Source organism: Rhinolophus sinicus, linkage group LG01 (assembly GCF_036562045.2).
Source record: "Rhinolophus sinicus isolate RSC01 linkage group LG01, ASM3656204v1, whole genome shotgun sequence".
NCBI classification, from domain to species: Eukaryota; Metazoa; Chordata; class Mammalia; order Chiroptera; family Rhinolophidae; genus Rhinolophus; species Rhinolophus sinicus.
Window position 1 is genome coordinate 104428208 of NC_133751.1, and position 5823 is coordinate 104434030.

The window sequence follows — 5823 nt, forward strand, 5'->3', positions numbered from 1 at the left end:
AACGATCCATGCATAATCATAACTGCTTTGAAGAGACAGCATGCTTCAGGTGTCTTATACCCTGATTGTCATAGAAGTGCTGTCCCATAAAGACTTCACTCACAGAAACCCTGGTCCAGTCCTCTGCCAAGCTTAAGTTTTTGTGAAAGGCATTGGAATTGGGGAAAATAAAAAGAGCTCACGGTGACTTAGGTTTCAGAGCCCAGTAAAGGCATAATTGGTACCAGTCTATAAAATTATTAGTTAAGCAGCTTTGATAATACAATTTTATACAATTGCTGCTAAGGAAACATTTGTTCCAAATTACCAATAGTATGCATTTTAGAATATAAACGTTGGGGGAATTCATTTATACTTAACAATTCCAGAATATAGAATGCTTTGGCAAACGTTATCGTTTATAAAAGTACGTTCCTATTGGCTCTTGATATTGCTTTAAACCCTCACCCATCACGGAAGCGTGTTTTCCTTTTTTGTAATCTATTCTGACATGGTGTATATATGTGTGTGGCATGTGTGTATGCAGCGTGAAATTCCCTCTGGAGATCATTGGTTTTTGTACCTGTGGCAAGAATAAAATTACCACATCAAACTCAGGTTGCAAAAAGTCATTTATTACTTCTACTCTTCTAAAGAGACCTACCGTATTTCCCCGAAACAAAGACCAGGTCTTATACTAATTTTTGCTCCAAAAGATTCATTAGGGCTTATTTTCAGGGGATGTCTTATTTTTCATGTACAACAACCTATATTTATTCATGTATAGCAATCTACATTTATTCATGTACAAAAATCTATATTTGTTCAAATACAGTCATGTCATCTTTTTCTGGAACATTGTCATAACTCTCCAAACCCCGAATTCCTGCTTGAATTTCTTGAGACTCCATTTCCTATAAAACCATTGGCCCCAATCTCTCATATCCAGCAATAGAGCTCTCCTTAAATGAGCACTTCTTGTCCATGTATCCTGCTCGTAGTGCATTGGCAACACAGCTGTCAGTGATTTTATCCCATGAATTTTTCACCAAGTCACGACCTCTTGCAGGCTAGGCTTCACAAAGTTTCCACACTGATTTCTCTCCACGCTATTTTCAATGTAGTCATTGATTTCCATGTGCAAATGGTCCTTGAATGACTTGTTTATTGCAATATCAAGAGTCTGGAGATGGGCAGTCATTCCTGCGGGAATTATTATTTGATCTATTCTTCTCTCTGCAAGGAAGTTCTTCATGTCTTTAGCGCAGTGAGTGCTGGCTGAATCCCAGACTAGCAGACCTCTTTGGCCACTTTGCAAAACAAGTGGCAGTATTAAATCGACCCACTTCCTCATAACTGCTTGTGTGCACCAGGCTTTTTCAGTTTCAAGAACATAAATGCCTGAAACACGTTCAACCTTATCTTTCTTGCCCTTAGTGATGATTAGAGGTGGGGCTTTCTTTCCATCCAGACGAATTGCCAAAATACAGGTAACACGTGCACCTTTATAACCAGTGGAGGGAATGTAGATTGACAAAGCATCCCTCTGATCAATTGTCATTTGAGGTCCTTGGCCCATAAACACTCCAGTTTCATTTATAACAATCATGATGGAGAGTGGTATTTAGAAAAGTCAATGCCATCAACAAAGGACTTGAATGCAAGTGCACGTTTAATAACTTCACTATCTTCCAGCTTGAACAGTGTTGTCCATCTTAGAAACAGTTCATATCACTGAAGGAAGCCATCTAGCCAGTGTTGTGATTCTTTGAATTCTTCTGGGGATATTTCTATCCGTGGTGCCATTGCAAGGGCAAATGCTTGAATATCAGCCCTGCACACAACCAAAGCCTTTGCTCTCCTGTCAGCAATCCATTCACAGATGATGTCTTCCAACTCAGAAAGTAATGGTTGCTGACCTGATCCACACTTGCGCTTCTCAGCATTTCCTCGATCACCTGTTGACTGAGGTTATCGTACTCTGCTCACCATTTGCAGACCATTCAAAGATCCAACTTCTTTGCTTTGCAGAAAGCCATAAGTTTCTTGCCCTGGGAGTCCTCCACGATTCCTTTCTTGTACTCAACGGAATAGCTCTTTCTTTCTGCACTCATCTTGTCTGGGGGTCAAAATATTATTCCTTTAAATCTACCATTAAATCAGTGCTAATTGAAGACTTATGAGACAGGAGTGGCAAAAAAATGATGACAGTTAAGAATTATGGTCCACACAAAAGCGACAAAAAATTGCAGGCACCAAAATTCAGAAAACGTTTGTTTATTTCACATGAGTGCATTAAGTATGTCCATTACAACACACGACATATTGAATTATCAAGATTCATATTAGACACAACCGCGTTTGTTTGTTATCAAGTGTGCACGTTATTCATACATTGTGTCTGGACTCCGATTGGTCATTCGGCAATAAGTTTCGAGTTCATCTGTTTACATAGGCGTTTATCTCTCGTCCAAAGGTGCCTGCTTGGGTATTTACAAACACTTAACTATAATTTATATTATCACTTATTTTAAGTATTAATGTCAATATTATTTATTTATATTTGATTATATATTATTATTATTATTTTATAATTCAATACATCTGTCGTGTGTTGCAATGGATGTACTAAATGTGTCCGTCTGAGTGACAATCTTAACAGGGACTTATTTTGGGGGTAGGGTTTATATTATGAGCATCCTGAAAAGTACTAGGGCTTATTTTCTGGTTAGGTCTTATTTCCAGGGAAATACAGTGTAAGCCAGTGGAAAGGCAAACCACTAAACCACTGACTAGAAGACAATGTTTTTAGCTCATTTATCTAATACAGGACTTGTATGCAGAATATATAAAAAGGTCTCAAAACTCAATAATAAAGAAACAAGCCAATTAAAACTGGACACTTCAACAAATGGACAGACACTTCAACAAAGAAGATGGGATGGTGGTCCCCGGGGGAGAGCTGCTGTAGGAGGCCCCCTTACCCACATGCCCACCTCAGCTCCGGTGCTGCTACCCCAGCCACGGTGCTGCTACTCCAGCCACCGCTGCTCTGCCTTCTCTATCTGGCTGCTGTCGAGCCCATTCTCGCCTCTGAGGAGCACTTTGTGGATTCAGACATGTGGACCAACCGATGGCTCAATCCAAACACAAGTCAGATTTTGTCAAATTTTTCCTCAGTGCCAGGAATTTCTACCGTCACCAGAACAAAGATAAAGGGCTGCAGACGAACCAGGATGCCCGTTTTTATGCCCTGCCCTGCTGGCCAGATGCCAGCCCTTATCCACGAGGACCACACTGGGTGGTGCACTTCCCCGGGAAACACAAGCAGAACATCGACTGTGGGGGTGGCTACCTGAAGCTATTTCTGAATTGTTTGGACCAGACAGACGTGCACGGAGAGTCCCAATACAACACCTTGTTTGACCCTGACATCTGCTCGCCGGCACCTAGAAGGCTCAGGTCCTCTTCAATTGAGAGGGCAAGAACATGCTAGACAGTAAGGACATGCGTTGCAAGGATGATGAATTCACACGCCGTACACACTGACGGTGAGGCCCCATAACACCTAAGAGGTGAGGATTGACAACAACCAGGTGGAGTCGGGCTCCCTGGAGGACGATTGGGACTTCCTGCCGCCCAAGAAGATAAAGGACCCTGGTGCTTCGAAGCCCGAGGCTTGGGGTGAGCGGGCCAAGACTGATGACCACACAGACACCAAACCTGAGGACGTGGACAGGCCTGAGCACACTCCTGACCCCAACGTTAAAAAGCCCGAGAACTGGGAAAAAGAGATAGAGAATGGGGACAACTGGTGATTCTAACCCAGAACACAAGGGCGAGTGAAAGCCCCGTACACTGACAACGCAGATTGCAGGGGCAGCTGGATCCACGCGGAGACCGACAACCCCGAGTGTTCTTCTGGGAGCAACGCCTACGCCTGTGAAAACTTCGCAGAGCTGGGTCTAGGCGTCTGGCAGGTCATGGCTGCAGCATCCGAGGCAACTGCCTCATCACTGTAGATGAGGCGTCTGCCAAGGGCTTCGGCAAGGATGCGTGGGGGTCGCGAAGGCTGCAGAAAGGCAAATGAAGGGCAAGTGGGAAGAGGAGCAGTGGGGAAGGGGGAAGGAAGAGGCCAAGAAGAGCAAGGAGGAGGTGGGCGAGGACGAAGAGGAGGACACGGAAGATGCTGCCGCTGGGCAGGCCTAGGATGAGCGGGACCCGCCACACGGCCGTTTCCAGGACTGGACCCAGCCTGAGCGCCCTGCAGCAGAGCCGGCGGTGCCAAGTAACGTCTCGCTGAGACTAGAGAACTTTCCTTTTTTTTCCAGGAGGGTTCGAATTTGGAGTTGATTTTGGTTTTGTTCCCCCTTCCTCTTTTTTCTTCTTTCTTTTTTTTTTTTTTTTTGGACTGGTGTTTTATTCCTGATTCTACTTCAGCCCTCACTTCTGGCCTCATCTTTCTTGACATTTTGCCTTCTTCTTTCCCCTTCTCTCCTCAGATCCCTTAGTCTCCTTCCAACCAGGGGCATGGGGTGTGGAGGAGAAGCCCCAGGACGGGCCAGAGATTCCAGCTGCTCTCCTTCCTGGACCTCAGAAGGGGGCAGGATAGAGGTTGGTGCCCCAGTCCCCCAGCACTGAGGAAGAATAGAACTCTTAGGATCCCAGCTCCGACCCCTACCCCTACCCCACCCCCCTTCATTCCTGCCCCCAGAACTGGGGCACTGCTGGGTGGGGCAGTGTGTTCTAGCTCAGCTCACACTGAGAATATAAGAACTACAAACAAAATTTCTACTAAATTAAGTTTTGTGTCTAAAAGAGAAAAAGATAGATTGGCAAATAATACATGAAAAAAGATGCACAGCATGTTTTGGAATTAGGGAATTGCAAATTAAACCCACAATACAATCCTACTAGAATGATTAAATTTATAAGGCCTAATCCTATTGTTGATAAGATGTGAAAGGACTGAAATTCTCTTACATAGCTAGTAAGAATGTCAAATGGTTCAACCACTTTGGAAAATAATTTGACAGTTTTCTTTAAGTTAAATACACATACACCTACCATATGACCCAGCCATTCTACTCCTAGTTTACTGAAGAAGAGTGAAGCATACAAAGACTTGTACATGAATATTTAAAATTGCTTTATTTTTAATAGCCCTTAACTGGAAACAACTCTTATGTCCATAAACCCATAAATGGATGAAGAAAAATGGAATACTGCTCAGCAAGAAAAATAAATTATTGACATATGCAACATGAATGGATCTCAAAAGCATTATGCTGAGTGAAAAGAGTCAGAACCCTCTTCCTCAAAAAGTGTACATACTAAGTTTAATTCAATTTATGTAAAATTCTAGACAAATACAAACTAATCTATAGTAAGAGAAAGCATGTCAATGGTTGGCTGTGGCTGCTAGAAGCAGGCAGATACAGAAAGGAGGGATTAGAAAGGGGTATGAGGAAACTTTTGCATATATACTTATCGTTTTGCTTATGGTGTTGGTTTTACAGGTGTATACATATGTCAAATCTTACGAAATTATACACTTTAATTAAATATACGCAGTTTATTTCATATGAACTACATCTCAATAAAACAATTAATATCTTATTTATTATTTTCCCACTCCAGAAGCCATGGAAAAATCTAATACCAATTTTTATAGCAAACTGGTCCATTGCAGGATCATGTGTCATTTTTAAGAACATCATCCAAGGGCATGACACTTTTATGCTTCAGTCCATATTAATTAGATCTGAGCTGGCCATTGTCTGAGTCACTTTTATGCAGGAATACTTTATGTTAACTCCTACAATATTTGTCATGAACATTTAC

The 5823-nt window shown here is 42.5% G+C and overlaps 1 pseudogene; it reads left to right on the forward strand.

Moving 5' to 3' along the window:
* Positions 1-2915: 2915 nt before the first annotated feature.
* On the forward strand, positions 2916-4188 carry LOC109457574 (calreticulin; annotated as a pseudogene).
* Positions 4189-5823: the final 1635 nt, after the last annotated feature.